The sequence below is a fragment of the Pogona vitticeps genome, chromosome 4 (genome assembly GCF_051106095.1).
Source record: "Pogona vitticeps strain Pit_001003342236 chromosome 4, PviZW2.1, whole genome shotgun sequence".
NCBI lineage: Eukaryota > Metazoa > Chordata > Lepidosauria > Squamata > Agamidae > Pogona > Pogona vitticeps.
In genome coordinates, this window is record NC_135786.1 from 97450186 (window position 1) to 97478014 (window position 27829).

Here is a 27829-nt window from a genome sequence, read left to right on the forward strand (position 1 = left end):
ATGCATCTTGCTACTCCATATTGTATAGTTTGTACGGCTGAAGTAATTATGGGGCATCTTCAGCTAGCTCTGAGTCCCATAGATTCCCAGTGTGGTGTAGTGGATGAAGTGATGGACTAGGGCTTTGGAGACCAGGGTTCAAATCCCTGCTAAGCCGTGTGGACTCACCAGGGGAGTGGAACTGGTAAAACCACCCCCTAAATATCTCACCTACCGTGAGAGTACTATTAGAGTCACTATACGTCAGTTCTGGCTTGAATTGTTTTTGGAGGTTCATGGGGGGGCTCCAATCGGGAGGTGAATTCACTCCTTTATCAGAATCACCAAATCCCTCTGCTCCATCAGCATCTGCAACTGGATATTACCTTATTGGACATGGAATGGTGATTGTATGTATGTATGTATGTATGTATGTATGTGTGTGTGCGTGCGTGCGTGCGTAGTGTTCACCCTGCTCATTAATATTCATGTTGAAATTTGCAAGCACCAATGGCAGTTGGTGGGGGCGCTGTTAAGGAGGGAGGAGAAAAAGGAGGGAGATGAGAAGGAAAAGTTTAGTTTGGGAGTTGGGAGTTGAGAGAGAGTTTGGGAAGGCAGTAGAGAATAGAAAGGAATGTTGTTTTTAGTTCACTGACTGAACTTTTATTTCTTGTAACAATAAACAATTTTTAACTTGGCTTTTAAATGGCACATTCACTGGACCTCTATCATTAGTAGTGAACAATGTTGATGTAATCAACTTGTGGCAGCTGAGCTTGTCCCTTTGTTTGGTGAAACAATCAAGGGGCAGGCGGGAACGTGACTGTGTGTGTGTGTGTGTGTGTGTGTGTGTGTGTGTGTCTGCATGCATGCATGCATGCATGCATGCATGCATCCATTCATCCATCCATCAAGTTTCCATGGCCAAGTAGGGTTTTGAACCCAACTCTTCTGAGTCCTAGTCCAGCACTGTGTTACGTCACACTGGCTCTCACAGATTGCCTTTTATGCAGCTTTTTTTTTTTTACAGCAGCTGTGATACTCTTGACAGAAAGAGCCAAGCCCTGTAATGATTATAGGTCATAGTCATACTGTGATTTAGAGGACGTTATTGCCATCAGTGGTACAAGGATCACACAATAAATGTTACTGTTTTATATACAAATATATTATTATGATTGCTATTCTTATGATAATGCTTGTTACATTTCCATCATTCTTGGTGGTAGTAATCATATTACTTTGTATCAAATAGATATATAGCTCCCATCAATTGCTTCTTGGAAAGCTTATGCACTCACTACCCATAAAAATAATAAAATTTATACTCCTGTAGCACTCTTGGTAGTTGATCATTTATTGGGCTTCCAGATGCAGAGCATAGTAGGTCAAATCTATGACCCCTCCTTTTGCGTGTGTGTGTGGGGATTGGTTGTGTTCCACTGTATCTCAGAAAGGTATTTCATAGACTGTGTTAAATATCATACACCCTGTGGATTTGTAGTTGCTTACCTTAATATAAAGACAGCCAGTGTGGAGGATTGTTCTCTAAGCATCAACAGTAAAGCTATTGCTTCTATCTCACTTAGACCATTGTTTTCTCATTTCATCATTTTATTAAACCAGTGGTTCCCAACCTTGGATTGCCAGATGTTCTTGAACTACAACTCATGTTGTCTAATGTAAGCAGTGCGGCAACTTTGGGTCGATTCCTGTGCGTGCGTGTATGCATGTGTGCGTTTCCCCGAAGGTAGGAGGTGTCTTTATTTACTGATGTGGAATGGATTGGCACTTACCATTTTCTTTCTTTCTTTCTTTCTTTCTTTCTTTCTTTCTTTCTTTCTTTCTTTCTTTCTTTCTTTCTTTCTTTCTTTCTTTCTTTCCTTCCTTCCTTCCTTCCTTCCTTCCTTCCTTCCTTCCTTCCTTCCTTCCTTCCTTCCTTCCTTCTTTCTTTCTTTCTTACTTTCTTACTTTCTTACTTCCTTCCTTCCTTCCTTCCTTCCTTCCTTCCTTCCTTCCTTCCTTCCTTCCTTCCTTTCTTTCTTTCTTTCTTTCTTTCTTTCTTTCTTTCTTTCTTTCTTTCTTTCTTTCTTTCTTTCTTTCTAGCTTGAATACCTTCTAAGATACCTCCACTGCCTTGTGGCTATATCCACTGATGGCAAAGGCTTCAGGACTTAACCTTGAGGCAAAATCCAGAGCCAGAATGCCAGAGGTGGTTTGTGTCATTCTGGCAACTCCTGCAACATCGCTGGAACCAGTTGTATTAGCTCTTGCCTTTCCACTGGACTATTTCAGTGATGTGAAGAGAGGGGATTTGCTGCTTGGGTAATAGCCTATCCTCCATATTATTTTACCCAGGCTTTGTGCTCTGGGGAGGACACTCCAGCTTCGCATACAGTGTCAAAGCAAAATCTGGGAGCTGGACAGGGGACAGATTGTATTTGTCTTCACTGTAGAAGGGATTGTCACTCTCAAATTGGCCTTCTCAGCCACATTAGATACTGTTCAACGTCCTCCATACAAAGCATGTTACCATAGTCTGTCAAGACTGAAGGATGCCTAGCCTATGCAATAGGATTTCAGTCAGTATGTACCATGTGTCTTTAAAAGCTGTTGCTTAGATCCCACTGGAAACTAGAACTGCCCATAAGCTACCATTTCCCCCTTCCATTTCCCTCCCTAGTGTTTTTTTTAAATAGGTGGTGTTATTTTGCAACACTTTGTGGACTGAGTAGTTTTCACTCTGTTATCTGTTAAAGTACTCCAGAATTTTTTTAAAAAAAACTGATTCAAATTTGACTGAGATTGATTCTGTTTGAGTTGGACCTGATGTGAATTGGACTGAACCATCCCATCTTGAATCGAGATCCAGCCAAATCAGTTGCATACTCCTAATTTACAGATCAGATCGACGAGAAGAAGTAAGAAAAAGCACAGCATGTCTTCATTTCTCCAAAAGAGCCAAGGAGAGCAGAAATCTCCAGAAAAATCACACTAAATGGCAGATAAGCCCTAAGCACTGCTTAACAATGAAGAATGAAACAAAGCTTAATGGGCCAGGGTGTGAAGTAACTGCCCTGTAAGGAAAGAGTACAATACTTGGGGCTGTTAAACTTGGGAGGAGATGAATTAAGCAAAAGGACAGAAAATAGAAGTGTATAAAATTATGCAGAAAATGTAAAAAGTAGCTTTTTTCCTTCTCTCGTAATATTTGAATGCATGTTCATCAGTTGAAGCTGAACAGTGGAAGATTCAGGGCAGATCAAAAGAAGCTCATAACACGTGTGTGTGTTTAGTCGTTTAGTCGTGTCCGACTCTTCGTGACCCCATGGACCAGAGCACGCCAGGCCCTCCTGTCTTCTACTGCCTCCCGGAGTTGTGTCAGGTTCATGTTGGTTGCTTCGCAGACACTGTCCAGCCATCTCATCCTCGGTCGTCCCCTTCTCCTCTTGCCATCACACTTTCCCAACATCAGGGTCTTTTCCAGGGAGTCTTTTCTTCTCATTAGACGGCCAAAGTACTGGAGCCTCAGCTTCAGGATCTGTCCTTCCAGTGAGCACTCAGGGTTGATTTCCTTTAGAACTGATAGGTTTGTTCTCCTTGCAGTCCAGGGGATTCTCAAGAGCCTCCTCCAGCACCACAATTCAAAGGCATCAATTCTTCGGCGGTCTGCTTTCTTTATGGTCCAGCTCTCACTTCCATACATCACGACAGGAAAAACCATAGCTTTGACTATTCGGACTTTTGTTGGCAAGGTGATGTCTCTGCTTTTCAAGATGCTGTCCAGATTTGTCATCGCTTTCCTCCCAAGAAGAAGGCGCCTTTTAATTTCAGGGCTGCTGTCTCCATCTGCAGTGATCATGGAGCCCAGGAAGATAAAATTTGACACTGCCTCCATATCTTCCCCTTCTATTTCCCAGGAGGTGATGGGACCAGTGGCCATGATCTTAGTTTTTTTGATGTTGAGTTTCAGACCGTTTTTTGCACTCTCCTCTTTCACTCATAACACAGCACACAGTTAAACTATTAGTGTGGGCAGTTCCAGAGTCAAAGACAGAATGGCTCTCCACATCTCTGTTGCTGGGAAATTCAAAATGGAAGGTGCAGTTGCAGTTAACGTCTGCTGGTTGGCTTCCTCAGGTTAACTGATCAGCTGCCGAATGACCAGAATGTTGGGCTAGGCAGATCTTTAGTCTGATCCAGCAGGACTGTTTCTGTGTTCCAGTGTTCCCACCTCTCTGCTCAGGGCAAGTTTATTAGGTTCAGCTTTTCTTAGGCCCATGGGGCCATGTCCGCAGCATAGCATTATTTAGAAAAAGGTTGCGCCACCCTCATTCAGCATCACAACCACGATAGACAAAGAATCATATCTCAAGCATTTAAGACCTCGGCACTCAAAACTCTCCCTCAGTGGATGGATTTGTCATTTTCAGTTTTGTCTTTAAAATCTCCATTTCTTTCTGATGCATTTATGAAGGAATTTGTGTATTTTGGTAAGTTACTTGCAAACTTGCCAGTTACTATTTCGGGTGAGGCTGGTGTGACATCATGATATCTGTGATGTGCACTTCAATCCTCAGAGGCTGACATGCATACAGCATATAAAAATTTGAATGTTTTTGCTCATTTCTAGGGTGGGAGTAGGGGTTTCTAGCTATTAAATATTACAGTTGTATAATGGTTATAAAACTTTTCAATTGATTTTCATTGGTTCCTACTTTCTTCTACTCCTCTCTTCACACTTGTGTATCCATATTATATGAATAGGTTTATTTCTGCCAAATCCCAGATCGAGAAAATTATTAATGAGTTTGAGAATAGCAGAAGGTGAAAGTTAAATGGTTCTGAGCTGAAAAAAAGGCCATTCTTTATGTACCTAGGATAAAGTGCAGGTATCTTTCTGCTTTGTCTTATTCAGCCAAGTTCATGAGCTAATGGCGTGGATTTATTTTAAGCTGTCCTAATGTGAGTTTAAGGCATTTTCAGTAGTGACTCAAATTGGGTCTCAGACTATAATATACCAATTCAGAGAGGCTATATTGAACTGCATGACATCAGTGCCTTCTCCTCACTTGCTTCAGTGATTGTCAGTCTGCTGGGCACTAATAGACTTGAAAGGGCTTGGATTCTAGCCAACATAATCAACATGAGAGAAAATCTGCTGCATTTACAAGATGGAGGCTGACAATAACATTTCACTTTCTCAGGAAATTGGTAGAGAAAATAGAGAAGGGGCTATCCAAATGTAGCAATGTGTGCAATTTAGCAGAGCCAGCTCTGCCATTAGATGATGTGGGGCAGCTGCTTTAGGCAGCAGATTTTGAGTGTCACAGAAGGGCAGTCACTGGTTAGCTCCTTGATTGGTCATCATTTACTTACTTACTTACTTACTTACTTACTTACTTACTTACTTACTTACTTACTTACTTACTTACTTACTTACTTACTTACTTACTTACTTACTTACTTACTTACTTATTTATTTGACTTGCATGCCGCCCGCACTCTGCAAGAGTCTCATTGCAGTATTACTTGCAGGGATGGGAAGAGATCCTTATGGAATCCTTGTGTCTCCTAAACTGAAATGTCTTGGCTGGCTTTGGGCACTATATACTTCGGTGAGTGATGGTAGTGGTGGAGTCTATTTGTTGCTTTACCTCGGGTAGCAAAATGACTTGGGCACCCAGTTTAAGGCTCATTCAGAAGGCCCAAGCTGTAGTATACAGAGGTGAGTGGGAGCACAGGTCAGTGGGAGACCTTACTGCTAAAAGCACCTTTACCTGAGAAGAGCAAGTAGTAGGCAGTGGGAATTCCCAAAGGAGACAGTGGTGGGCTAGGCAGCAGCTCCTTTCACCTGCCAGTAGACAGCTTCCTGTGTATCCACTGGCTGCTTCCTGACTAGCTGTTCAGAGTTTTGATGTTTTTCGCTTAGGCAGACTGTTTACAGTGCCAGTGGGGGCAATTTCTTGGATTTGTTGTATAAGTTGTTATTTCTCCACTTGGGGACATCATGTGATTTTGGCAGGGCAAGAATGTTTCAGCTAATATCCAGGCAGAGTTTGGATGCTGGCATAAGCCCTAAGCATATGGAATCCAGATGCATTAAGTCAAGTCTGCTAGCTGTGCCCTCTCTATTGGCTCTTTAATCGTAGATTCTTGGAAGCAAGGAAGCTGATGTACCCAGGTAGCCTCTCCATGTGAGCCAGAACTCCTTTTTTTGTTTGGCGCTGTGGGCTAAACTGCAGAAGCCTGTGCTGCAGGGTCAGAAGACCAGCAGTCGTAAGATCGAATCCACGTGATGGAGTGAGCTCCCGTCGCTTTGTCCCAGCTCCTCGCCAACCTAGCAGTTTGAAAGCATACAAATGCGAGTAGATAAATAGGTACCACCTCGGTGGGGAGGTAGAACGGCGTTCCCTAGTCATGCTGGCCACGTAGCAACAGAAACTGTCTTCAGACAAACGCTGGCTCTACAGCTTGAAAAATGGGATGAGCACCGCCCCCTAGAGTCGGACACAACTGGACTAAAAATGTCAAGGGGAACCCTTTACCCTGACTTACTTGCAGCCTCCCTCTCTTCACGTATTCATGTTTCTAGCATTGATGAGATGGGGGGGCGGGCTTAAAGTATTTCCCCCACTCCAGACATATGCCTTCACACACTTCAAATGAAAAAGGAATCGGGGCATTGTCTTAAATAGAGTGATACTACCAATGTTAGGGAATGGTTCAGTTTTTATAAATGTCTATGCACAGACCTTATCTTCACTTCCTCTTCATCTGTTTCTTTGTCATGTCACAGAGAGAGAGAGAAAGGACAAGAAGAAGATTACAAAACTGTGATCATTGACCAAAATAGACATTACCAATGGTGGACAGCTTCTTAAAATTGGTCAGTATTGTTTACCATCTAGATGACCTTGTGCATGTACAATTTTCTCACAGTCTCAGTGCATTATGAATGTTGTATTATGAGTGCTGCCTCTCTAGACTTTGGCTGCAGAGAATATAATCAATCTGATTTCGATATTGCCCATCTGGTGATTTCCATGTATAGAGTCGCCTCTTGTGTTGTTGGAAAAGAGTGTTTGTGATGATCAGCTTGTTCTCTTGACAAAACTCTATTAGCCTTTGTCCTGCTTCGTTCTGAACTCCAAGGCCAAACTTCCCTGTTGTTCCTTTTATCTCTTGGCTCCCTACTTTAGCATTCCAGTCCCCTAGAATGAGAAGAACATCTTTCTTTGGTGTCAGTTCTAGAAGGTGTTGTAAATCTTCATAAAATTTTTCAATTTCAGTCTCCTCAGCAATGGTGGTTGGTGTATAAACTTGGATTATTGTGATGTTGAAAGGTCTGCCTTGGATTCGTATTGACATCATTCTATCATTTTTGAGATTGTATCCCATTACATCTTTTCCCACTCTTTTGTTGACTATGAGGGCTACTCCATTCCTTCTACGGGATTCTTGCCCACAGTAGTAGATATGATAATCATCTGAGCTGAATTCACCCATTCCTGTCCATTTCACTGATGCCCAGGATGTCAATGTTTATTCTTGCCATCTCCTGTTTGACCACCTCCAGCTTCCCAATGTTCATAGATCTTACATTCCAGGTTCCTATGCAGTTTTTTTCTTTGCAGCATCGGACTTTCCTTTCACTTCCAGGCACGTCCACAGCTGAGCGTCCTTTCGGCTTTGGCCCAACCACTTCATTAGCTCTGGAGCTACTTGTATTTGTCCTCCGCTCTTCCTCAGTAGCATGTTGGACGCCTTCCGACCTGAGGGGCCCATCTTCCAGCCTCATATCTTTTAGCCTTTTGTTTCTGATTATGGGGTGTTCTTGGCAAAGATACTGGAGTGGCATTGCCATTTCCTACTCCAGGCGGATTGCGTTTAGTCGGAACTCTCCACTATGTCCTGTCCGTCTTGGGTGTCCCTGCACGGCATAGCCCATAGCTTCTCTGAGTTACTCAAGCCCCTTTGCCACGACAAGGCAGCAATGGGAAGAAGGAAGGCAGACGTTCAAGGACGAAGGGGAAAAACAAGAATAAATACCGTGACTCTTTAAAGACTAACAAATTTGGTACTTCTATAACAAAAAAACATTTAGGATGATATCCAGAAGTGCTAGCAGTTAAAAACTTCTATGTTCATCACAGCAACTTGTTAAGGCTCAGAAGAACAATCGCAGTCAACATAATCAAGGACATTTCTGTTTCGCCTTTAAAATGGTACCCTTAAGGTGGTTCCAAAATGCAACATGTGCCCAAGGAGTGAGCTGCTGGAGGGTAACCTGTGGTGGGCAGTGCCCTGTTTGCCCTAAATGACTAGCATCCACTTAGCTGTGGTTAGTTTAAACTATTATTTGGACAAACAAGGACCATAAGACAGAAGGTGGCATATTCATCCAAGGCAGACATAATAATGAGACAGAATTAGTTTAAACCCAATTTCTTCCAGATTTTGAGGATTCAGCCTCTAAGCTCAGAACGTCGGACATTTTGTCTCTGTTGAATCTTGAGCCTACAGGCTCCACCTCCAAGGAGAGGTGTGTTCCAATTAGTTTGTTCAGAGTCAGCCGACGTCAGTTTCATAGGGCTCCTGATTGGAAGGAGCTAAGTCTCCTGACTGTAGGAAACTCAGCCTAGTGGCTGAAGGGAGTCTGTTTACAGAGGCATTTTGTTCTCTTCTCAACTATATCAGTTTACTTCAGTGTAAAAGACACCCCTAAATTTTTACAGTAATGATTTTAGGAAAAAATAGTGTCTTATAGATGGAAAAATAGTATACAGAAGAGAGATGTGAAGGGAGCACATAAACCTGACTTCATTAAGCCGCCCAGAGACCTTTGGGTAGAGTGGGCGGCATATAAATTAAATAAATAAATAAATAAATAAATAAATAAATAAATAAATAAATAAATAAATAAATAAATGTGGGACAAAACCACAGCTCATATCAAGGAGTTGATAAACAATTGATTTTATGCATTGTGACTAGATTAATATACATTGGGATGCAGATTTTGCATGTCAGTCTGGGTACAATTCAAAATGCTGGTTATGCTATGAAGTCATATGTAGATTAAGTCCAGGCTGGAAAAACTATGGCTTCCCCTATGACATGGCCTAAGTCCTATGCTCTTTGAGTGATGGCCTTTCTGTCTGTCCTACAGCACTATTGTATTTGAATGAATGAATGAAAATCTGATGGGATCACAAGACGGGGCCTTCATAGTGGTTGCTCCCAGACTGTGGAACTCCCTTCTGGGGAAGCTAGGTCCTTTTTGTCCTTCACCCAGCAGGTCAGGGCTTTTTCATTTACACAGACTATTAGCAGCAGATTGGCTACTGAGCTAGAGTCTGTTCATGGTGTTTGTGGTTTTTATACACACAACCTCTTGTGGCATTTTAAAATGGCTTTAAAATGGTTTTAATATGGTGTTTACTTTTGTGGCCAAAATTCTGTTGTTTTTCCCCAGTGTAGCCCAATTGGCATAAATTTGGATGGTGACTGGCTACAGATTAAGAAGTCAATACAGGCATATGTTGTTCTGTGACTTGGTGAGCAACAGCAAATGCCGATGCTGACTTCTTAGCTTGCAGTGATTCCCCCATGATAGGAATTTGGCCATTGTCTTTTTAGCCACATCTGTTTTAATTCATGTCCTGCAAGGAAGAAAGGCAGGATATATTTAAAAAAAAACCAATTGTGCGGATGCACAAAAATGCTATAAAATTGTATATATAAACTACACATTTTGAAAGAATGTGCTTCCAAAATCACATTGCAAGAAGCAAATTTTTAGATGTACTCCCCTCCCTTTAAATAACAGTTTGATGCTGTACTGAGGCTCAGTGATGTTGCAAGAAAACACACAGTGACATAAACTACAAATGGAATAGTTTTTGAAGAGGTAGCCATGTTAGTCTGTGATAGTATATCAGACAAAAACAAAAGAAAAATAAAATAATAAAAAGATCAAAACATTAATACTGTACATTATTTAAGTTTAACAGTTAATCTTTAAGGTGCCACAACATTGTTGTCTTCTTTATTTTTTCATTTGTTTTGTTTTTGCCTGATATTCAAATTGAAAAGTTCATGCAGCCCCACTTTTGTATCGCAACTGCTTGTAATTGGGTTTTACAAGCCTTGACCTATAGCACAAGTAAGACATGAGTGTACCATTGTAACAGACGATTAAAGGTTCTACTCCCTTTCTCTTTTCCTTTTCTTTAGGGAAGAGATTTATTCCCAAGGTTTGTAGTTATTCTCACTATTCATTCAGTTATGCAAACTAAGAAGGGATGAATAAACATTGCCTACAAACGGATTTTTTTTTCATTTTCATATTAGGCACGGAGGAAGCATAAAATCTTCCTATAATTGTTGCTGGCATCTGTGAAGTTACAGAAAAGATGCAAATTGAAAGAAATAGGAAAGTACTGACTAGAGAATTTGCTCTAGATGTGTATATGTTTGTGTGTTTAAAGTCGTGGCTATGAATGTTTCTAACCTTTTAGGAACAACAAGGATTGTTATAGCCTGGAAGGTAATAATATTTTTTAAAAGAATTAACTTTGTGAAACAGACTTATCAAAGGTGTAAATTAATGAAACTACCTTGTAATATGGATGTTTTTCATTTTTACACCATCATTGGGGAAAAAAAATCTTTGGTAGACATCTGAGTATTGGAGAAACAATCATATTCAAATTGCCGAACTATTGTTAGTTAAATGCTCTGAAGGACTTTTGAGTTAATTGTATGCTGTTAAACTAAGAAATTTGGAAATGTTTATAGCAGAGTTTTCTATTTGTTATTTTTTCAAAATGTACAAGCATAATCTATAATTCAATAGGAGGACAAAGGCCCTCTCAAGAAAATTTATTAGCTACATTTCGATTCTGACTTTCTAGAAGTTATGAAAAGACTAGAACCATATTACACCATTCATCACTAGTTTAGGCCTGGCCCTGAACTTTGCTGAAATCAGTAGATTAATCAGCTTGATCTTTGTTGACTTGGGGAGAAACTTTTTTCCTCTTGGAGTAGCTGTGACTTAATGGCACTTATTTAAAAAAAGTCTACTTTTGAGTCTCATGATCTAAACTGCCAGGTTAAACACATTTAGTTGGTGTGCATTAGCACTTTTTTGTGGGGGGGGCAAAGATTACTGTAAATATAATCTAAATAATTATGGACATCAGCTCTCAATGGCTTTAGGTCTGAGCAATATTAATCTTCCTGGTGTATCTAGGACCGCAAATCCCATGATCCTTTGTGGTTCACTATGCTGGCTAAGGCAAGGAGGTGGAATACAAAAATGTTTAGGGGTCCCAAGCTGCTTGCTATAGGTCCTATCACACTCCTGGTAGCACATTTGAACAATATGATACAAAGAAGAGAAAAAAAAGAGGTGCCAAATATTGATTTCTTGGCTTGGATCCAGACTTTGTCTTGCAGGAGTTGGGGGGGGGAGCACTTTCCTTCAAAGGAACTGTACTAGCACAACAACAACAACAACAACAAACTTTTTTGTTAATTCTCCCTCTCTGGTGCCTCCCCCCTAGTGCCAGTCCATTACTGGGCACAATTCAAAGTAGAGATTGGATGAACAGGTGTTCGGTGGTTTCCAGCACTGCCTTCTCCGGGAAGCTGGGAAGCGGCCTCTGAGTAGGCGCCTGCCAATGAGGAGGCAGGACTGGGAGCTGCCAAACACCTGTTCCTCCAAAGGACAAACCAACACAAAGTACTGAGCTAGTGGTTCATGCCTATCTCTAATTCAAAGTTTTGTTTTTGATCCATAAAGCCACAATAAATTGACTCCAAATTATCTGAAATATCACCATCTCCCTTTATGAGCTCAGCTGAGTGTTAAAATTATCACAGGAGGCCTTTCTCTCCATCCTACAACCCTTTCATGGGGGCATTCGGCAAGGATATGGGAGAGGGCCTTCGTCATCTTCCCACGAGCAGGCAAATTATTAAACAATTTCCCTTCAGGCAGATATTTTCTCAGTAACTGCTTCCTAAAAAGGAGACTCTGAAAAATGGGCAGCTTTTTTAAAACAATGAGTTTTAGAATTTTTAAATCAAATTTTTAAATTTGATAGCTGTTCAATTCATTTTAATAATGCTATTATTTTTGTAATATTGTTTAGTTCCAGTGGCGTAGTGTGGGTTGCCAGTACCTCAGACAAGGTATTTGCTGCACCCCCTAATCCACGGACCCTGACCCATGGACTACAACTCCCAGAATTCCCTCCCCCAGCCAACAGGCAGGCGTGTAGTTCAAAGAAGTAACTTCCCACAAGCATGGATCTTTCTTTGGTCCTGCTTCCCCCAAAGGGTTGAGTTGACTTGAGGAAGAAGAGCTCACTGAACATGGTGGAGCAGATGGAGACAGACCCACCTGGGTCTTTCTCATCTGGCCACCCCTACCCATGGGGTTGTCTCATTCCCACCGACCTCTGAGGAAGGAGGGCACAGCAGCCCTGGAACATGTTTCTCCATGCAGACACTCCCCGTTCCAGCACCCCCTTCCTGAGTGGGGGCCCTTTGCTCCCCCTCACCCTCCCCACAAGGCTTGCCAAGGGTTTCTGGGGAGTGAGGTGGGGTGGGGTGGGATGGCTGTCCTGCTGGTCCTCAGTCGGCCCTTGCTGGCAGCAGCTGCACGTCTCCCATCCCACTTGCATAGCTGACTTGCATAGCAGCAGCATGTGGAAAGGGAGGACAGGCGGGAAGACCCATGGAAGGGGCCGTCCTGCTCCTTCTAGGGAGACCAGCTTGGCTGAGGGGAGGGGAGCAGAAGGGAGGGGGTTGGTCCACCAGCCTGCATGCCCCCACGAGGAAGTGCTCCCCAGAGGGGCACTTGTACAGCACACAAGGCAGGCATGGAGGGGTGGGTGGGCTGGCCTTGAGCCCAAAAAAAGGCTGAAGGTGGAAGGGGTCTGAGGGCTGATCCATTGCTGTTTTGCAGGAGGAGTGGAGCTGAGGTGGCCCAAGGCGTCCGTTCCAGTAGCGGCAGGCAACTAGCCTTAACTCCTTTGCTGCATGAAAGGGGGAGCAAAGCCTAGCCAGACAGGACCTGCCCCCACCATCCTCTTTTGATGAGGTTACATGCCTTGCACACCCTATAAAACCAGGGGAGATGGCCCCTCTGCCCCCCCCCATGCTACACCACCGTTTAGCTGTTTAATATTTGTTTTACTCTTGCAATCTGTCTTGGGTCCTTTTGAGGAGAAAGGCAGGAAACAAACAAATTGCTGATCGAGTCAAAGTCCTGTTAGAATACACAGAGTATTCTTAAGTGACTCTGTCAGTAATGATGTGTTAACTGTATTATTTCATGAGCTCTGAACAGGAGTCTTAAGTTGCAGTATTTTGCTGCATTCTTACCTTTGCTCTCCGGTGCAAACTAATGATATTGGTTACCCTCCTTCTTTTGCTGGGGGTGGATTTCCACTTGCTTTCATGTGCCGCTGGCCTGTTTTATAAGGGATATATCCCAACCTGTTTTTAATTTTACTTTATGGGCAGCATAAAGGAGTTGGGACCATCTAGGCTTCACAGAGTCACATCGTGACAAAATGAAATGTGCTCTGAAAATATGCGAGCATTGTTGTTCCCCTGAGTTCAATAGGAGAGGGAAACATTTCCACATCTCTTCTTCAAGTCAACAGGGCTTCTTCAGTTAGATCAAGCCTTTGGAGAAGCTATTCCAAGGCATAAAACAATCCAGTGTTTGAGGCAGGTGTCCTGTGAGGCATTCTTTGAATGAACTGACGTCAGGTACGGATGCCCTGGGAGAGCTCATGTGGTTGTCCCACTGCCCTTCTTTCTCTTCTGTCAGGGTTTTGCTCTCGCCAGATACCTGTGTGCCAGTCTTTTCCTTTGTGCTTGTGCCTTTTCAAACCAGCAGAAGGGCTGCCCCAACTTATTGCCTCAAGCAAAACAAACAAACAAACAAACAAAAAAACCCCCCAAAGAACAGAATCAAAAGGTACTGCTGAGACATTTATTTTGCAAACTCGAAGCATTTCAAGCTAGAAACATGTTTCTTTATCCCTCTTCCCTCCCCCACCCCCAGGAAGTATCTGTATGGCTTGAAATGTGTTGGGGGTTTATTTTGACATTTTGGCGGAAGCCTTTGGATACTTTCCCTCTTGTGACTGGATGGTCTCTTGTGTGAAAATGTATGCACTTAAGAACATAATTGTCTCAGGGAAAGAGGGCCCTTCTGCCAGCTCATGAAATGGTTTTGTAAGAGTGCCATTCTAAACCATGATATTTATTTATTGATAGGCTGCCTTTCTCCCGATAAGGGTAACCAAGGCGGCTCACAATATTAAAAAGAACAGAATCAAAACTATAATAAGTTAAACATTAAAAGCAATTAATCTATGCACTAATTAAAATATATTTGAATAATTAAAAGCAAGTAAACATTAAAAACTAGGCCACCTGAAATAGTACTTAATTCAGACCTCTTCCCAAATCTGGCTGGGCTGTTGAAATCGATTTACAGTTGTTGTTGTTTGCCAAATAATCTCTGACTCATGGCAACCCTATGGATGACCGATCTCCACAATGTCCTGTCCTCAACTGCCCTGCTCAGCTCTTGCAAACCCATGCCCTAACCTAACTTTCTGCTGCCATTGTGGCTGGGTCTCCAACGTGGAGGAGCCCATAGACCGCATGCATCCCACAAGGAAGCCAATAGGATGCCCTGGACCCCCAAAAGCCCAATTAAAAAAAAAACACCTTAGAAAACCCTCAGAATGGTCTCTAGCATCATTGACAAGGTGTGGGGAGCAATTCTGGATGTTTCCCCTGTGTAGGATTTGAGGCTTCCCATTCCAACCAAACTAGATGTGTCTTCTGATTACTTCCCATTTTGAAACAAATCTGAAACATCGGGTGGGGGATATTTCTGAGTATTTTTTTTAAAAAATACAGGGTACAGTCCTCTAAGGTCTGGGAGTGTGGCCCTAAGATCTCTGGAAGTTCCCCATACACAGTCTACAGGCAATGCATCTTTGAATTAAGATGTCATTGCTCATCTACAATGTTATGGACATGTCCCCTGGACTGACTCAATAAAAGAATCCACAGTCTTGAGTCTGCAAGACCTTAGCAGGGCTGCTAATGACAGGATCCTTTGGAGGTTCCTGTCTCATAGCATTGGCACAGATTGGAAGCAACTTGACAGCGCAGAATTACAATTAGGGAGTAACTCCTGTTCAACTCAATGGGGGCTTACCCAGGAAGTTGAATTTTGCTTTCATGTTTGGGCTTGTATAAACTTGTGGCATACACACAGCAGCATCTAAATCTTTTTACTCTGCCTTTCTTTCTAAAAAGGAATCATCATTAAAAGACAATATTTTAAAGCTAAGAACAGTAAAAGAATTAAACCATTACCGCACTAAAAATGGTAAACCAAACCAACACCAAAACCGGATTCAAAGCAACATGGAACAACACTCCATTTTAAAATCCCTCTCACGATAGCCCAATCATGAAGGGAAAGACTGTTTGAAGAGAAAGGTCTTTGTCTTTGAGTGATGTTTCGTCTGTATAAATTCACTCTGTAAAAATCTCTCAGCCCAAATATGCAAGTAGTGAAACCAGAAAGATTCCTCAGCAGTCTCTTCATGCTGAGGAAAAGAAATTTGCAATGGCAGAGCATATTTGTAGGGAAATCCAGTTAATTAGAAATGGATTTTTAAAAGATCAATTAGTGAGTTAAGCAGGATTTTCGTGTGACATGTATCATTAGGGTATTTGAGGATTCCTTTGGAAAACATCAAAAATATTCTATTCCTCCCTCCTCTCTGTGTGGGTGTGTGAAAGAGTATGTGCATCCGCTGACAAATGGCACCTTTTGGCCAACTGTTTATAGAAACCACAGAACTGCAGAAACTCTTTTAAAATGTTCCAATATAATGGCTGAATCCTGTTGCTGTAAAGTTGTGTCACGTAAGCTGGACGGCATCATCACCCAGCAAAGGAAGTAGTTAAATTGAATGAATTGAAAGTTTTCTTTTTGAGGCTCCCTAGGACTCCCTTTTGCTCTGGGGAAGCCTCTAGGAGTCTCAGGATAGGCAGGGAAGCCTTTAAATAGCCTCAAGTCATTGTTGGATCACCACTTGCAGTCTTGATCCCAGTGGAAGCAATCTGGCAGTGATTTTTGACTATTAAAGCCCCCCCCCCCCTTTTCCACTGTTCCCAGAGGACAAAAGCAGCCCTCAAACCTGAACAGAGATGGTGGAACAGGAATCTTTCAATTAATTTAAATGAAATATTCCCATCAACCAATGATGACATCATCCAGTTTATGCTGTATAAAGTTATGCAAGAGGATTTTGGCCCGTGTTTAAATACATGATTTGGGAATTAAGGAACGCTTTTCTTGTATAAAAAAGCTTGGGTATATCTTTCATTCTTTTGACAGGATGTACTGTATGGTGGTGGTTAACATTCTCTGACTCCTTTGCTTTCCACCAACAGTTTTCTATAGTATATTTTATAACATGGCACCTACATTTTAGTGACACAAAGTTTCTATTTTCATTTTGGATAGCGGAAATAAAAATGAGGGTAGACCAATATGTGCTCTTTTCTCTCTAACCTTAATAAATTAAATGTTACCTTGCTTTGTGGAATTCATTCTCTGAAAAAATTATGCACACTTTTATTTGTGGATTTTTTATAGGAATGCAGTTCAGGGAACAGATCTTGTAGGAAAATTATATTTATCAATCAATCAATCAATTAATTAATTAATTAATTAATTTATATGCCACCCACACTACCCAAAGGTCTCTGGGCGGCTTACAAAATTTAAAATACAATAAAATTTAGAACAATTAAAATACAATTAATATATATATAAAATTGCCATCGGACCCACAGCTAATATTTTTTCAATTAAAAGCCTTCTGGAACAGGAAGATTTTGAGTTGGTGCCGAAATGTCATCAGCGTCGGCGCCAGACGAATCTCAGTCGGGAAGACATTCCATAATCTGGGGGCAGCTGCCGAAAAGGCCCTTTGTCTACAAGCCATCCCTCTTACCTCCTTGAGGGACGGCTCTTTCAAAAGGGCCCCCTGGCTAGATCTTAACTGCTGGGTAGGTTCATATGGAAGGAGGCGGTCCTTCAAATTGTTGAACATACATACATACATACATACATACATACATACATACATACATACATACATACATACATACATACATACATACTCCCCTCTTTCTATAAATAGAAACATATAACTTTTAACATCTATCCATTTTAAGCATGCATGTAGGTATGATTTCCTGTACTCACAATCTCATTTTTCCTTCATGTTAATTGAAGTTTTACAGTACCTTTCTATATAGCAGTTAAAAGAACAACAAAACCAGTTCATTGTATTAATTATATATAAAACCATCAGTAAGGATGGTTTCACATTTATTGAAATCCAAGATTCTGAATGAGCAACTTTAGCAGTCCCCAAACTCAATTTATTTCTCTCTAAATTATTTTCATGATAGTGCAATACTCTCATGTGTCTTTATACACAGCCTTCAATACTGCAAGTCTTTAAAGGACTGGAACTAAAGTAATGGAGTAGCTTTTGCAAAAATGAATAATTATTCCCTGTAAAACTTCACTCTTATTTAAGTGATAACTGACAGGATAGTGGTTTAGATATCTGGCTGTGGAACCAGAGGTTTAGAATTAAATTTTCCCACTGTGCCTTCAGGGAGAAGAGCCAGGCTGTGTAACCCTGGGCAAGGTGCATAGCTTCTGGTGCCCCCAGAAGAAGGAATTAGTAAACCTCTTCTGAGTATTCTCCACCTAGAAAACCCTGAAAAGGGTCACCCTAAGCAAGAATTGACTCGATAGCACATAATCATCATTCTTCAAAAACACCAGGCACGGTCAATTTTTTTAAAAAAATTAAAAATTGACTGGTATTATATAACACCTAGGTTCCCAACCTTTGTTACTCGGATGTTTTTGAACTGCAACTCCCAGAAACCCCAGCCAGCACAGTTGGTGGTGAAGGCTTCTGGGAGTTGCAGTCCACAACTCCTGAGTAAGCCAAGGTTGAGAACCAGTGATATAACAGATACAAGTTTTAACCAAAAACCTAAGCATCTGTTAAATATTGGTGCAGTATGTATGCTGTTCCTAATATTGCCATTTTTGTAGCTCTAATAGTGTGATTTCTGAGATCTGCAACTGCTTATAGTGCTCTGTAAAATTTCTTGATATTGTTCCCAAAGCCCCAATGACTACGGGGGACCACTGAAGTCTGTTTCTTCCAGATGTGAGATGTTTCGATTGCCAGGTCTCTGTACTTTGTTAGTTTTTTCAATTCTTTATATTCAGCTCTGCCATCCCTTGGAATTGCAGTGTCAATGATCTGGACATTTCTTCATTCTGTTGCTACTGTGTGTAGTGTGTTATGTTTAAAGTGTCTGTCTGTTTGGATCCAGAAATCCCACAAGATTGTGACTTCCTCATATTCTGTCACCTTCTCTATTTAATGTTTCCACGAGTTTTTGAAGGCTGGCAAGTTACATTTTTTGTATAATGACCAGTGTAGTAACTTTGCCACTCTGCCATGTCTAACTTTGTAATCTGTTTGTGCAATCTTTGGACATTCACAATTTACTTTCAAATTGTTGTTTCTTATATTGAGCCTTTGTTTCTGTTGTTTTCAACAGATGGATGTGATATATACAGATTATATTTACCATGGAAAAATCAGAGGCAGTGGATTACTGCAACTAGAGGAGGCAGTAGAGGAGGAAAAAAGAAGCCTAAATGATTATATTAGTACAAGCAGAGAAAAATTACTTAAGGTACTGAAAATGGAGAATATTTTGAAATGGAGATTGTTATTGTTGTTGTTGTACTGATAATGTGGAGACCTATAAAACAGGGGAGAAAAGAGCTTTCTGCAGAGTGAGGGTAGGAAGTGTTACCATCATTCTGAATTGGCTTTATGATGCTACCTGAGGCACCTAGGGACACATCATGGAAAAGCTACTCCCATGTAATTGTAGCTTTATGTGAAGAGCATCTAACGTACTAGCACAAGGCTATGTCTGCAAGTAGCAAACTTAAATAATTTGCTAGGGACTATACTCCCCTGAGTTCAGAGCCCCTGCTTTCCAAATACATCCATCAGATTAATTTTCAAATTGTACATTTAAACATCCGTTTCTCAAACTTTTAAACACCCTTTTATCCTGCTCATGTTCTTTCCCAGGCATTAACATGAACTTTTATGAAAAGCACCCTTGTCAATATCCTCTTGACTTGGGAAGCTTAAAGTGAACTTTTTAGAGAATCAGCAAATTATTTTGCTGGTAACAGTTGAACTGAGGAGGATAGCTTAGGGTTCTCTGACAAAGCTTAATCCTTTATAGCATTATTTCTATCTATATATGCACAGAACTACTGATGACTGAGTGAAAATAGGATTTAGTGGGATTTAGTGACACTTTCAATAAAAGGTTTGTATTTAATGCAAGAATTCTAGTGGGAATTTCTTTCCAAAAGACATTTCCAGCAAGGATTTTCATTTGAACTATCTGGCATAAAAAAAAGATACAGAGATAGAGGCAGGCAGGCAGGCAGGCAGAGGCCTGATTCCATGTTGAGAAAGAAGAAACTAGAAAGCTATCCCACATATATAAATTGTTGTGCATACCTTTATGAAAAGACAGATTATGAATACAAAATGAATGAAGCTGCATTTAGGTACCTTCAGCCTTTGAAGTTATTTTGTTCCTCTCTCTCCCCTTATTGACCATTTCAAATATATTCTGTGAATTTACGCTTGAAGGCTCTCACAAAGCAGAGTACAATTAGCTGCTACTGAGGTCAGTCCTCAAGAAGGATAATGGGCCTGTCAGGTATAGGGCGTTTGTGAGTCACCAAAGAGCATTCTTTGTGAAGTCTTCACAGACTCCAGCTTGTGTGTAATTGGGGAGATCTGACCTTCTCTGAGAACTTTTCACAACCCAGTTTTTTTTGTAGATGTTTTGACCTACAATTCCCATAATTCTTAGCCATCGTATTTGGGAATCATTAAATTAGAATATGAAGTGGAGAGGGAAACCAAGTATATACCACGACCATTTTATAGCTGGATGCACTCAAATGCGTTGGGAAGGGCGAAATAATTTCCCCCCTTTTAATAAACAAAAGTAGTTCACCATCCCTCCTCCTCTTCTTGGGAGTCCTGCAGCTTTACCAAGGTTTTTACAGACTGTCTCTCCCCCTGGGGGGCATAGTGGGGAATCAAACTCTCAGCCAGATACCTAACTCACTAAGCTATCCAGTGTCTACACTAGGGGTTAGCAATGTGCAGTCTCTAAGCTACATTGTCCCTGGAGCCATTTTTGCACAGTCCATGTGGGACCCACACATCCTTTCAAATTTAAAATCAATTTTAAAAGTCCACCTTCAGCATCTATGGCCAATGGACGCTATCTCTCCATGTTCTGAAGCACACATGGGGCCCCCAAAGCATCCAAATTTTATTTCTATGTTTGAATGAGTGAGCCATTTTCCCCCAGCTTCCCCCTTTAGGCTCTAAGCAATCTTCAGAAAATGTGTGGTATATTGGGGACTACAAAAGTATAATGTTTATTTTTAAAAAATAAATTTAAAGTGGCATGGTGCTGAATTATTGGTTTTTTTTTTAATTAAAAGAACACATAATAGAAATGGGAGGCCGGCGGTCATGGAAGGCAGGAGGCCAGGTGGCTGAAGCTGAGCAGACATTGCATCATCCAGCTACAATGTGGTGCTGTGGGCTGAGCTGCTGGTGCTGTGCCACAGCTGACCTGGCAGGTTCGCAGCTGTTCTCTCCTTGCACTGCCTCCCAGGTGACTCAAAGCACCACCTTCTCCTTCTTGGTGCCACTGTGGAATTCGCCAGCTGAAGACGTCTCTGGCAGGGGCTTGAACCCTGCCCTTATGTTGGGTGGATAGGATACTTCTCATGGTCTGCTCACCCCGCAGTCCTTTTGCTTGGGTCCCCCAGCTGGCTGTTTCTCCCTGCTTCTTCGGGTTCTAGTTTGCTGTGGTAGCCCTCCCAGTCTCTACATGCTTTGATGCTTCCCTCCCGTGGTCACCAGACAGTGCCTACTTTGGCAGGATTCCAAGATGACCAATATTCACATATGATGAAATGGTTCACAACGAATCAATTTCTCAGTCATATTAAAATAAAAGGCCTCTCCAGGATTCATAAAATATTTTACTTTATGGCAAAATAAATTTGGGGTTCGCCATGCATTGTGTAGTTGAGCATCTTAAAATCAAATTTAAATCTGCAGACCCTAATTCAATATTGTTAGCATAATGGTGCCTTTAGTTATAAGAATTCCCCTTCTGGACATCATAGCTGGAGATTCTGGGAGCTAGAATTTCCCAAGATAATTTTTCCCAGCTCTGCATACATTTCTCCAAACTTAGTGAAGGCCTTTAAATTTCCACAGTTCACAGTGCACAACTTTATTCCTAACCAGAATATAATGTATCTTTCTCCTTGAAAGAGAAATGGCTTGTTTGCCTCACTAAAGTGTTTGTAATCGTGACTCACGGCCGTGCTTATAAATAAGAGTTACTGACAGGAGAGAAGTTAGCCTTTAATTATCCCAAGTAGGTTGTTTGGCTGAGAAATTTCCAAAGCTTAATTGTTAATGACTTACGTGGGAAGACCAAATGACGAGAATGTGATTAACTATTGAAATCTTGCCCTCATAATCAAAAAGACAGAGCATAAAATAACCATTTGCTTTGAATTAGGAGCATCTGGCTTTTGAAAAAAAAAAAGCCTGAACAAAGACAGAAAAGATGCTCTGTGTGTGTGTGTGTGTGTGGGAAGAATGGTTATTTGAGAGAAGTCCTACAGACGAAGCAGAATCTCCTTTTCCAAGAAGTATTGTTATGCACTAATTGGAGAAGAGGTCAGTCAATTTAATTTTTAATCTTTGAGGTGTCTCTTCTTTTGTCGTTTCAAAACTGTGTAGCACAATTAAGGGAGACAGAAAATGGAAGAGTTGATTCACTCGACCAAGTCTGTGGTTTTCTAAACTTCTGGGCTTCACAGCCCAGTTGTCTCCTATATTACAGCTGGAGACTCACTTGGCACATATACTCAAAAAATAAATGGCATTACAGTGGTTGGGAAAGTGACTTTTTGGACTGCAATTCCCAGAGTTCCTCTGTCAAAGTGATCACCATATTGGCCAGGCAATTTGGGAAATGTCCAAAAAAGGGCACTTCCCCAAAGCTCTCTGTAACTTTCTTTCCCATCAACTCCCAAAATTATTGTCAGGCATCCCATGGGACAGCTCAAGTGGTCATACCACTCCCCCTCTTGCCCAGTCATTTAGGTCTTTGAGAGGGGACTTAGCTGCTGATTAGAGATTAGGGTATTCGTATTCAAATATGAATATCCCTGCACAGGTGGTGTTAATGAGGGTCCAGCCCCATGGGGCTGGACGGTCCACTCACTGATCCGCCGTGGATGTGGACAGCATGATTCTACCAATGGCTCTGCAGTGCACAATCCACTCTTCGACCTTGCAGTGGGGCTTGTCCTCCCGCTTTCTGCCAGGAGTGGTGAGTGGGTCATGCACTGCAGCTTTTAACTCAGCACACATTATCCATTCATAGTCCTCCAAATAGCCAACATTCATTCTGAAATGTTTACTTAGAAGTAATACTCAAATGCCAGTAGTCCACTGTGAATTATAAATTCTTATCTGTAGTTTTGGCCAATTCTGTTGCTTTTTAAAAACATGATGAAGGATTTGTGGTATATTGCTGCTTAATTACAGTGGTGCCCCGCATAGTGACGATAATCCGTGCAGCAAAAATAGTCGCTATACGGATTTGTCGCTATGCCAAAAAAAAAAGCCCATAGGAATGCATTAAAACCCGTTTAATGTGTTCCTATGGGCAGAAAACTCACCTTAAAGCGAAAATCCTCCATACGACGGCCATTTTCACTGCCTGGTAAGCGAGGAATCTGGGCAAAAACACAGCGGGCAGCCATTTTATTTACCCGGTAGCCATTTTGGAACCGCCAATCAGCTGTTCTAAAAACATTGTTATGCAAAAATCGGTAAGCGAAACAGCTTACCGATCATCGCAAAGCGATTTTTTTACCATTTAAATCATCGCAATGCGATCACTTTTGCGATCGCAAAAAATCATCGCTATGCGGATTCGTCATTAAATGAAGCACTCATTAAGCGAGGCACCACTGTACTTGTAGTCCATCTATTCATTTGTCTTTTTTCTGTTTGTTTAGGAATGCTAACTTCATTTATTTATTATTCATTTTAAAATTTCCTTATAATGCAATAATGTAACAACAATTTAAAAAGGAAGGAAGGAAGGAAGGAAGGAAGAGAAAGAAAGAAAGATCCTCTTGTGTTCTGGAAGGCTTTCACAGCTGGGATCCGATGGTTGTTGTGGAACATGTGTTAGGAAGGATGAGTATTAGAAGGGTGACACCTCCTCTTCACTGCTGATTAATTAGCCTTTGATATTTGCTTTGTTTGATATGAAATACCCTTGCTTACTATTGACTGAAGCACTTGATTTCCACCCCCGCCCTCCCCAGAAGAGCAGAATGAACTAACCTGGCAGCACACAGAGGTTGGAGAAGATCATATGCAAGCTTGTCAGTCTGCCCAATTTGTGTGAATGTATGTAAATATATGCTAATTGAAATGAGTTATTTGGCAGTCTGCAGGCAGACCAGTTTAGCAAATGAGCAAGGAATCCTCCAGTACGAATGAGAACAGAGTGAGGCAACAGGTTACCTTAATATGTTAATGGGTTGCATCTGGTACAATACAAAACAGTTTTATGTCCCCAAATGTAGCAGGTTGCCAGAGTACAAGGGACAGATATGTCAGTGGTTAATAACAACATCAAAGTAGATTAATAGTAGGCTAGACTCATTCAGAGCCGTATCCAACTTCCCAGTGGAAGAAAACAGCAAAGTCGTCATTTTATTTCATTAAAATGTGCAACACAATACCTCTAGCAAACATACAAAGAAGGTCAATGGTCTTACATAACTAAAAATGCCCAGAAAAAACACATACAAGTGTAAAAAATACTAGGCATAACAACCTGTAATAAGAAATAAATAAATACACATAAACCTTAACTGACATCAAAACAGGTCCTGGAACTTGATATAACCATGAATGTTCACAAAGCAGTGAATTGCCAGAGATGGAATGGTTTGTGCTAGTTGGGCCATGGGTCACCTTCAAAACAAATAAATGGTTACTGCCTGTATTTTCAGATACAATTTAGGGGAACATTTCCAGGGAACCATCTCAAGATGTTTTGGAACGGGAGCAGCTATCAAGGGCATAGTGTCCAAAGAAAGGAAAAGAGGAAAATATCCTCAGACCAGAGTAGCCCAGTATTGTCTACTCTGATTGGATGTCTTGTCAGGGCCAAATAAAGATTTTTGATTTCATTGGCTACCACAAAGTTACTAGGTATATAAGAGGCTGAACCTGGGACCGCCTGTGTGCAAGGCAAACATCCTACAGCTGGACCGTGCCTCCATCTAACACCTGTTTATACAAAGTTGATACTTGTCTAGTTTCAGGCTGCTTTAGCTTTTTTCCCCACAAGATTCAGGTGAATGCCAATAAGTGAAGGACTAATGGATGGTGATCTGTTTCAAATGCTCATCTGTTTAAAATGCTGGTGACCCATTAACTGTCCTAATTGGCATGGTCCATTTTCTTAAGAGTCTCAGAATCTACCAGCAGCTATCAGCAGAATCATTCCTAGGGTCTGTGATGCATTTAAGTCAACCCTGTTATTGATCTACTAGTTCCCTCCTCTTCCAAACTGTTCTAGATATGGATTTTCTCAGTGCTGCATCGACAGTGCTGAAATGGCAGGTGTTACGCATTGATTTTTGTAAAGCTCTTCATTCTGAGAGCAGTGGCAATGTTCTTTACTGCAAAATAAATTACTCATGCTGAAATAAATGTAGTGGTTTCTTTATTTACAGACCGATTGCTACGGTGACAGTCTTTAGCCTGTACTCCAGAGCAGTTCCACTGAATTTCTTAATGCTTCATGAAGCAGGAAAATGTGAAATAATCCAGTTAGGGGTCCAAATCTGATCATATGTATATACAGCACAACGCAGCCTCAGAGATTGGAGAGTGTCAAGCAAAGTGTCATGGTATTTGGGCTGTTCTGGGAGTCATAGGCCAAAAATGTGATTTTGCCTCTCTGTAGATAGTGGAAAGTTATATATGAGACAAAAATCTTGATTTTTTTGTCCATAAACCAGTTTCTGAAAATGTGGGGCAAATTGAGGCAGCTTCATGGGAAAACCTCATTCTCCTCAATTCTAGCCCTACTGTTTGGTGGAATGAGGCAATCTCCTGTAGCTACAGATTTTGGATGTCATGACGGAGCAATACTTACTTGATTTGTTACTATTGCATCTTTTTGTCTGGGTACGGTGAAAGTACAGGTGGGATTTTCTGCCTCCAATGACAAAATAACTTGCCTAGTTACTCTGCCCCTCAGCTTAGGTGAGTGGTGCTGATAGGGCTGTCCTTTGCCATTCCACCTCAGGCAGCAAAATGGCAGCCCTGTGTTGGAAGGCTAAGCCACCATCTTCATTTTCCAATGCCACTGGAATGGCATTTGGGAATCCAGGAGGGCAACCTCTCAAACCTACCATTGGCGCTGGTGATGATGAATTGGTTCTAAAGTTTTTGCAGCAAATATAACATTGGAAATGAAAATCTCATTATACAGTGTGCTGATGAAAAAAAGCACACAATCTATCTTGACTGAATTAGAGAAGAGGATGATGATAGAGACTGGAACTTCTTGTTTATAGAATCTGCTAGAAGCAAATGCCTGCAGTGTAGGAGATGCCTACATCCATTTCTTTATCCTTCAGTACTTTTCAGACTGCCAATTAATGTGGACTGCAGAACAAGTCCTTAATGAGCAGTGAGAAATCCATTGCTAGTTCAACCAGACTTAATGGGTGTCACTGTGTCAACACATTTGGCTACTTTGCAAAATGATTTCTAACTGCAAAATGATGTGGGGTTTTTAAAAAGATTTTAAAAAGCCCTCTGTCTCTTCATTCTGTCTTCAAATGCAGGAGATGACATAACCATGTTTAGTAGATAGAAAGCTTGAGTTTCATGCACCATAGAAGAACGTTCTTAAACAATCCATTATTTAATTCACAAACTGACACCAAGCAAGGGAAAATCCCAGAAGCTGACTTTTTTCATCAGTTAACCACTTCTCACCCCAAATACAAAGCAATTGTGAGGGTTGTTTTTTTAAACAAATACGTATGAATGGTAGTGAGCATGAGAAGGTATCCTGTAGACTAGTGGTTCTCAACCTTGGGTAACTCAGGTATTCCTTGACTATTCGGTGCCTCTTGGTGACCATCTCACCCCGGCAACTCAGAAGAAAATATGAAAGGATAAATATTGGATTTATTTGAACTGCTAAATAGAGCTGTGGATGGTAAAAGAAGTGTGGCATGGGGGCTGACTTAGGTCATGCATGGTATGAGGGAGGATTTACAAGTTTGGAGTCAGTTCTTAATATATTTCAATGGGATATCTTTCTGAAGAGGTGAAATAGGGCTGAAGGGAGACTTTCAGGTCTATTCAGACGCAGCAGTTCTTTAAGGTTTGGAATTACCCTTCCAGAAAATAACAAGAGTATACAACAGAATTGTAAAGGTGGACATATACAAACAAAAACAAAGTAACTGTTATCCATTTCAAAAGGCCTTTTTTGAGGATTAATACTTCTGCCCCTGCAGCCTGGATTCCTTCCAAATTAAAAAAGAAGTGAGTTGGACCAACCATTCTCTTTCAAGATAAACAGGATTGGTCTTTTCATTTTTTTTATCTGTTTAAAGGTTCTGCATGTGTCTGTGTAAAACAAGTCAACTTAAAAAATCATAACTCAAAAATCCTTTGTGCAAAGTTCTCCAATTTTGGCACAGAGCAAGAGTCATCTGTCCACTACATCCATGCCAAATTTGGTGCTGGTCTGAAGCCCAGTTTCAAAGTTATAATTTTTGTTTTGGCTGCCCTCATTTTTGTAACTGCCTTGCAGAATATTGGTTTGTGCTGCTGCACAATAACATCACTGCACTCTTGTGCAGTGATAATACCTACCTTTAGTTGTCTTGAATGTACAGCCAATGAATTTCCTTGGGTGAGTTTCAGTTCTCATTTTTAAGAGCAAAAAAGACTCTTCTCTTCAAAGAAGCATAACAAAACAAACGTATAACCTATTGTTTTTTTGTTTCAAACGGTCAATGTATAGCAAAGTAATGAATAGCCAAGTACAAAAAGTGAAAATTGGTTGTCAGCGCATTTTGTAATATCCCAGACTTGATTTCTTTTCTCTTGAATTAATGGTATTGTATGCGTCTGATCTTCTAAATCCAGACAAAAAAATATTTAATTGCATCTCACAATAAAACACAGCTCTGTGCCTTCCACTTAAAGAACAGAGAAGCAAAGAGGAAGCTCTGAGTCAGCTGGGAAGGCAAGATTTTAGAACATATCCCTACTCCAAAGTATTTGAGCATCATTCTGGATCAAACCCTGACCTACAAAAACATTATCTTCACATCAAACAAAAAGTTCCTGCCATACTGATGGAATATGCTGGGTCAGACTGGGGTAACATCGACAAACAATATGAACAACAGCTTTGTCCCTGTGCTACTCCACAGCAGAATCTGATATACACAAATCAGCACATGCCAAACAAG

At 41.0% G+C, this 27829-nt stretch overlaps 1 long non-coding RNA gene across 1 annotated transcript in view; it reads right to left on the reverse strand.

Moving 5' to 3' along the window:
• Nucleotides 1-869: 869 nt before the first annotated feature.
• The window catches only part of LOC144588654 (uncharacterized), a 364336-nt gene continuing 337376 nt past the window's right edge, over nucleotides 870-27829 (reverse strand). Inside the window, exon 2 of the long non-coding RNA XR_013544304.1 lies at nucleotides 870-1878. This is a non-coding gene — a long non-coding RNA (uncharacterized LOC144588654). The remainder of the gene's footprint in view (nucleotides 1879-27829) is intronic.